The following is an 8,306-nucleotide window of genomic DNA, read 5'->3' as shown; positions in this document are numbered from 1 at the left end:
AGAGAGAGAGAGAGAGAGAGAGAGAGAGAGAGAGAGGAAGGGAGAGAGAGAGATTCAAAGAGAGAGAAAGAGAGAGAAGGCAACATAAAACCGGCGTGGTGAATAAGCTTTAAGTATACACTAGCGCGGCTCAGACGCAACGCAGACCGCAAACACGCGCCGCGGGGCGTGAAGCTCGCGATACGGATGATAGGACTGCAAGGTCGCGGGTCGCGGGGGCGGCCAGCAGGCCGGGCTGCAGCGCTGCAGTCGCGCCAGCCGCGCGGTGAGACCAAAGTGCCCCTGGGCGATACATTTCAAAGCGGGGACCGGTAATGAGAAGCCATAAGTCAACGATTCGCGGTTTTATTAACGCCGACGACGAGCCGCCGCTGCCAGTCGCTCCCGCGCGACTGCTGGGCTCGGCTGGGCTGCGCCGGCCCGGCCTGGCGGTAGTGCGGCGAGGCAGAGCTGTTGGAGGGTAGGGGCAGAGGAAAACCGCCGTTCGGCCGTTGGTTGGAAAAATTAGGTCAGCGCCCTTGCTCCCCGCCCTCTGGTTCCCTCTGGTTTACGGTTAGCACTCCTCTGCGGCCGTTATGTCGCTCTCGCTGTCGAAGTCGGCGTCGCGTTTGATATTGCCAGCGACGCCTCCCTGCCAGCGCCAGCGCGCCATGTTGCGATAACCAGTTGCACCAGCAGCCTTCGCCGCATCGCGTCCGAGCGAATATGCTCCGCGCGCCGCTGTGCGCCGCTGTGCGCCGCTGTGCGCCGCTGTGCGCCGCTGGGGGTGACAGTGTGCCGGCCATGACGAGAAGCAGCTGCGCGCCACGGCTGCTGTTCGCCGGGTTGTGTTTCGACGACTGCGCCCCCGTAACCCCCCACCCCCTCGGGCCCCACCACTACTGCCCCAGCGCGTAATGGCACACTTCGGGAGAAGTTTTGCAGCTTCCTGTTGCCACTGCCTCCACACTAACCCTACACCCCCTACCCCCTTTCTCCCTTTCTCCCTCCCTCTCTCCCGCTCGACACCCCCGCCCGCCTCCGTACCGCTAGAGCCACCATCACTCTCCCACTCATACGTGCCACGGGGCGGCTGAGCTGCCAGTCCTTCCGAGGGCCTTAAGAGGCGGGGGATGGGGTTGGGGGCGGAGGGTATCGGGGTGGCGGTTGGAGACAGAAGGGAGGGTGGTGGCGGGGGGTTCCGTCCTCGCCGCACCGTCGTCACACTCAACAGCAGCTGCTTGTCACCTTGCAACACAACACGAGCGCGCGCACCATGTGTTCCTTAACGCGTGGCCGGGCAGCGATTGTGTGCGTGTGTGTGTGTGTGTGTGCGCGCGCGTTTTGGTAAAGAGGGCGAGCACAGGGGGTTATAGAACGTAGAGATAGGGCGTTATAGTGATATGGAATAGGGCCACTATACTACGCATTTTCCGCACCAATTGCGTAATAAGAATTCTCCCTTTCTCGCGCGTTCTCTATTGCTCCCTCTCTCTCACTCTTCTTCTCCTCCCCTTCCTCTTTCACTCTCCCAGTCCCCCACGCTTTTCATGCACCTCTCTCGCTCTTTCTGCCCTCCTCTCTCGTTTTACCCTCCGCACTTTTTCAGCTCCCCGTTTTTTTCTTCACCCGCCCTTCGTCCTTGCCGCGGGGCGCGCGGGGCAAACGGGCCATCCTCGTCACCGCCCCAGCTGGGGCGGCAAAGCGCGCGGCACCACCTGGACCATGACGCGAGTACCTCATAAAGAGTACCTCTTGTGCTCCGCGGCGCCACCTGGACCATGACGCGAGTACCTGAACTAGTACCTCTTGTGCTCCGCGGCGCCACCTGGACCATGACGCGAGTACCTGAACGAGTACCTCTTGTGCTCCGCGGCGCCACCCGGACCACGGACCATGACGCGAGTCGCGAGTACCACATAGAAGTGCCTCCTGTGCTCCGTGGCGAGGCACGTGGCACCACCTGCTGGACCATGACGCGAGTACCTCAACGAGTACCTCAAGGAGTACCTCCTGTGCTCGGTGCAGCTCGGTGCGGTGGAGTACACGGGGTGCATTATGCAGGCCGCGGCCGGTCACAACGCGATGCGCTATTATTACAAGTTCGTTATTACAAGGTCTTGAGGCGCCGCGCCCGCGCCTCATGCATATTCCACAGTGCTAAAAATAAAATCCACCCGCTCCACCGCGAGCCGAGCGGCCCGGGGGCCACAACGGGAAAAGAGGAGAATGGAATTTGGACCCGGTGAGGAGAGCATTCAATATTTCAGTGCGCCGCTACCACCGCCGCCGGCCCCGCCGACGACTACTCCTCCTCCCACTCCCTTCCTGCTCCTCGCGAGCTCGGGGAACACCACCACCGAGACAGAAATAGGTTGCGCAAGATTCTAAACAGCGGCGCACCAGCCGCCCCCCGCGCACTCGCGCGCAGCAAGTCCTCATTCCTTTTTGCCAGGAGCGACTTTCCAGTTCCAGTCGGCTTCCCAGCCAGCCAGCAGCCCCCCTCTCACGCCCTGGAGGCCCCTGACGCAAAGTAAAAAGCCAGCCCAGAAAGGGTGACGTTAAAATAAAATTACTCGCTGCTTTACATGACGTGTACCACAGCAGGCCGGGCGGCGCGTATCATTATAGTACTTCACACTTCACTCTCGCCCACGCGGCCAGCCAAAGTTCAGGGGCCTCGGGAGGGAGGGGCGCGGAGTTGGAGAGAGTGACACTTCGAGCGCGGGAAGGGGATGTGCGCACGCGTGGCCTCGTTACGGGGAATAATTATTAATCATGAATAATTCAAGAGCAAGGTCGAAAACCCTTGGCGTCACGTGAAGATTACCTTCATCGAACACGAGCCCTACATAGGTTTTCCAAGGTCCATTCAATCCTTCCGTACTCAATTATTCTGATGTTCACATATTTTCATACCGACCTTAGCGACTTGTGAGTTTTTGCTTCATCCCCACCACTCCTCGACACACCACTGCCTTGCTGCTCCACCATCCGACATTTACAATTAAAATCCCCGCCGCTCTGCTCCGCTCCGTTAACATTCTCCGAGTGCGGCGGCCGGTCTTTTAAGCCCTCCGGCCCGTGTTGTCCGTCCCGCACGCGACGCTTCGACCAGCCATCACGGCGGCCGGCGGGGCCCTCGCTTCCTTATCGCCCTGTAATTTTAATTTTAGTTTTCCCCGGCGGTGCGCGCGGGCCGAGCGAGGAGGGGGGGGGGGCGCTACGAGGCCCCTGCGAACGGAGTATATAAGGGTCTCCTCGAGGTTTAGTGCAGGCCGGCAGTCGACGTGGCCAATATGGCTGTACGGGGGACTTTGTAGTGAGATCTATATTGGTCCCGGCCGCCACACTATTTCACCCGCCGCCGTGGTTATTTTCATGGCCGCGCGCTGCCTGTTTCGTTTCAGAGGGAGGGGCCCGGAGCCGGCAAAGGTAACTTTCGTTTTATTTGACACATAGGGCGGCGAGGAAGTGTTTCAGGAGAAACGCTTTACGAACGTCGCATCTACTGACACTTTTGTACAGTGTGCGCAAGAAGTACAGGAGGCCCCCGTTTCGGATCCCGCGCGAGGAGGCGACGACAGAGTGGAATCCTTTAATTCTCGGTAACTTCCCACCTCGAGAGCGCCGTCCCTCCGCCACAACAACAGTGACATTATCTGGGCATCAGCGGGGCGAAGGTCGGGCGCGGCAGGGCGTGGCGCGGCGAGGCCAGCAGTGATGGTGGTGGAGATAGCTGACCTTGCGAAACTCCTGGGCCGAGCCGGGCGGGGCTGGGTAAGGCCAGTGATTGAGGTTTCCTGCGCACTTTAGAGAGCCTGGCCTCTCTGTCCACTCCCCTGGCGCGCCGTGGCGGGGCGGGCCGCTGCTAAGTGGGCCTCGCGAGAGGTAAGTAAGGAGTGGCTCGGCTGGAACTACTTGAAGCACAACGTTGTGGCCGCTGGCCGCAGTAAGCACAGCACAAGCCACCCTCTCAAATATTTCCTCACGCACATTTCTGGCGGTACATTCCCACAACAGGAAAACAAACAATTTTGCGATCGTTCCCTCGCCGAAAACGTCGGCGATACTTTTATTTTTATTTCACTGATAAACCAATTTTCTTTTAACCCAAAAACAGTCTAGGGCGTTTGTCCTGCATTTAACTCTTGTTGGAAGAGTGAAAGTGCACATTTTACACTTCAAGTGCACAGCAATTAAGGGGGCAGTAGCACTTCGAGGCGGATTTTAACAAATTTGAGGAGAGTTATTCATCTAAAATCCGTAGTTTTCATCGGAAAATTTTTATCCTAGTTCATTCTACTGAGTCTTATGTACTAACAAAGAAAAACTATACGGGATCACGATCTGTCAAGTACTGTAGCTTAAATCGTGCGCGCAAGCAGGAATTTTTTTTAGATAGCTTGCGCGCACGATTTAAGCCACAGTACTTGACAGATTGTGATCCCGTATAGTTTTTCTTTGTTAGTACATAAGACTCAGTAGAATGAACTAGGATAAAAATTTTCCGATGAAAACTGCGAATTTTAGAACAATAACTACCTTAAATTTGTTCAAATCCGTCTCGAAGTGCTACTGCCCCCTTAATTGTTGTGCTGTACACACTAAGAAATGTTTACCAGTTGAGTTGCGCAGCACGTGATTTATCAGTGCTCTATTTAGGTTATCGGCATCAGCCCTTCACATTAGAAATGAAAAGTCTGCCTGCACAGCTAGAGAGTTGTGGTACACCTTTAATTGATACAACTAAATCTGGGTCGTAAGAAAAAAATTACTTCCTAAAACCCACTCCAATTTAGTAACCCCAATTTTAACTTATTACGGTCGCACCAATTAAATTAGGTCAGCTAGACTAAATTATTTCATAGCCATGGATAAACTATGTTTTCCGGACCTAAAATTTCATCAGTTTTGAATTTGGTTCTGTAAGCCTACATGGGCTCCTGGGTGTCGTGAAAATCAGTGAAATATATTTAGTCAAAATATAGTTATTGGCAAAACGACTATTTGAAAAGGGATAAAGTGTCGTAGTATCTTTAAAAAAACATAAAAGAACACTGTTTTAACGAAGAGGGTGCTCTGCATTGACCTAGAGTAAATCGCACTCGGACGGTGCTGAAGTACAAAGGGTCCATAGGGAGCGTACCCTCCAAGTTGCGCGCGCGCAGGCCGCTAGACTGCTCCACAGAACTCGGGGCGTGGCGGGGCGTGGCGGGGCGTGGTGGGGCGTGAGCGGTGGTGCCATGGGGGCGTAGCCGGGCCAGCGAGCCACCGCGGGGTTTTATGTCCACGGCCATGTTTATGTGGGAATAGACGCCCCCCCGCTCGCGCCTTATAGCAGCGCGAGGGCTGCGAAGAGAGGGGAGAGGAGGGAAAGGGGGGGGGGGTGCAGCGAGGGAGAGAGGGACGAGGAGAGGGGATGGAAAAAAGCGACTCAGCGACAAGTACGGACGCCTTGAGTCCTTCTTTCCCCCCCGAGCACCACCACACCACCACCACCACACTACGGCCGGGCCGGCACGCATGCAAGTGTGTATGCGTGTATGTAAGCGTGTCGCGGGGAGTGGGACGGGGTGGGGGGCGTGCCGCAGTGCGGAGGGCGCACATGTGTGTCTTGCGGGGCTCGCACGCTTACAGCACGCTTACAGCACGCGCGCTGCCTAATCGCTATTCTCTTTCTGTTTCCCTCCGCCCCCCCCCCCTTTCTCTGTATCGCGCGGGTCGGTGCCGTCGCGCGCGGGGACATCCGCGTCCGGTTTGGGGGGTGCGAACCGTTTGCAGACATGAGCCCGCCCGCACCCGGCCCGGAACGCTTCAACCGCGACTAGTAACCAGACATGGGCCCTGCTGTTATCAGGGGCCAGCCGGCCACATGTCGGGAGGGTTGAGGTGTTCCGGAATCATGTCCAAGACCTACGGGGCTGGGACGCACTGTTAAAAATGCTGTAAGGAAGTACAGTTGGCGTATGGTGCGTCCTGTATCATAGTAAAAAAAACATCCTGGAATTCAAGTAGATTCCTTTGAAACTGTCTTAAAATCCAAAATCCAAGTCATTTTTTAAAGTGTATATTTTATGTATAGGCCAGACCGGCCCTTCACTTACAACTGAAGGGGACAACGTGTTTCTGAAATCTGGCACAGCGCGAGTGAGTGGCCCGATTAAATAAATAAAAAAGAAAGTGAGAAGTGGCAGTGTGGGGGTGAGATTGGGGGGAAATAAGGAGGGGGGGGGCAAGCGTATAGCACGGGGTCGTCAGCCCATGAGCGAGGTGGCAGACTGAAACACCCTAATTATTATTGGAAGTCGGCTGCAATTTATAGGGATGCAGTCACGCGCGCAGCAAGCGCAGCGGGCCGGGCTGAGGCGTGCGGCACGCCAGCCCGCGCCCGCCGGCCACTCTTCCGCGTCTCACCCGGGTAGGTAGGTCGAACCTGGCGAACTCGAACTGGAAGTGAACTCGAGCGCTCTGGCAGGTGTTTTTTTCCCCGTAGGCATGACCCTGCAGCACACGCCCGACCAGAGAGGCCACTCCCGTCCACGTAAATCCCTCTAATAGCGCGGCGTCCCTTGTTTGCTCGGGGAGGCACTAGGGGCATGTAAGCAAGCACTAGCAAGCCACCCTTCAGCACCCTCCCAGGTGGACATCGGAGGCATAAAAGTGCGTGTGCGCGCGCGTGTGTGCGTGTGTGCGTGTGTGCGTGTGTGCGTGTGCGCTGGCGCGCGCTTTAGTCGAGGGACGAGAAGCCTACTTCGGTAGGGGGAATTGTATGCCTACACTTTTTGGGGAAGGGAACCAAAAGAAGTGCGTTGCAAACAGGCAGCAAGCGCGCCGTGGTCATCCTTGCTTGGGACAGCAGTAGTGCCACACAAGCTACGACGGCTTGTTTGAGTTGGGCCCTTCTACACACATACACACACCAGCCCCGGGGCGAGGTGGAGCGGAGCGCCATTAGGGGGACAGTATTAGGCAGGGTCAGCTAGTACGGAACTACAGCCTCGGGAGGGGTGCAGATGGATAGACGGAGGCCATGGGGCGGGAGAGAGGACACAGAGAAAGGCAGAACACGGAGGGAAAGGAGAAGGGTGTAGGGAACGTAACTTTATTTCAGTCCAACTGGAAAAACTAAGTCAGGACTTTGTGCCTTGGTCGGGGATCAAAATATTCGTTCCTTTGCAAATTGTTATCATACTCCTTAAATGGTGCTAGTGCCCATGATCCTTTTCAATTCCTAGGAAGTTTACCCTTACATGAATTAGCAATAAAGTTTAAAATATTATTATTAATTCTAAACGATCTTAATTTGTTAGGTCCATGGAGCTATCTTTACCACTATAATTTGCAGACATAAAATTTCCTGGTAACAATTCGTCCTAGTCTGACTCGAACAAAAAAAAGCAAGTTTATGTTTCACTTTAGTTTTGCAAGGGAAGTAATTGTGCCCTTTATTGTGCTCATTTCAGGCAGGGCACAGCCTGCAGTTGCATTTTCTCCTCACACGTCTTCCCTGCCCCCCAGCAAGGCAAACACTCATTACACTACACCTACTGGTGCTTGGACCCCACCACTCACCACTATTGGCCAACTCGCCTGACTCAGCACTTTAGTCAACCCCGCCTAGGCGCGCCTGTACTCAGACTCCCCTCCTCCCAGTTTGCCTTGCCACCATATCCATCGCGTACACATCGGAAGGTTTGATACAGCCTTGCAACCATGTTCCCATCCACCCACACACTGATGCGCTCACTAGGCACTAGGCAGACTCTCCTGTCACCCCATCCGTTACAACTAACAGACTTAAGTACTTTGAATTTTACGTCTGCGAACTTCCAGAATCCAGAAGTACAAAAACTTAAGCTACTGTATGGCTCGATTCGCTACTGTACTTTAGATCTAGAACTACACTAATTTGCAGAGACTATACAGAGAGCAGCACAGTCCAGTCCTGGTAGTAAATCGACGCTCATTTTGCGATCTAGGAACGCGTGGGTCTGTCCGCCCCCGGCGGCCCCAACCGCCCCCTGTCACTGTGCTTGTCTGTCTGGGGACTCCATCCGTCCAGCCGTCACAGTCTGATAAGCCTTGATGGCTGAATACATCTCACACTTTGGACAGCTGCTGCTGGCGCTCCAGGCGCGTACGACAGAGACGGCAACTTCCCTCGAAACAGCAGGAGAGACGTCGCTCACTCTCTCTCTCTCTCTCTCTCTCTCTAGCTCACGATAAAGGGACAAACTGTTTCGCACCAAACTTGTGCAATCGCGCGACTGACCGAACACAATGCGGAGCACGTCGAAAGTCAACAGCGCGCAAAGGCGACCGCC

This window comes from Frankliniella occidentalis, unplaced genomic scaffold (assembly GCF_000697945.3).
Source record: "Frankliniella occidentalis isolate FOCC.00 unplaced genomic scaffold, Focc_3.1 Scaffold15, whole genome shotgun sequence".
NCBI classification, from domain to species: Eukaryota; Metazoa; Arthropoda; class Insecta; order Thysanoptera; family Thripidae; genus Frankliniella; species Frankliniella occidentalis.
This window is presented reverse-complemented; position numbering follows the sequence as displayed.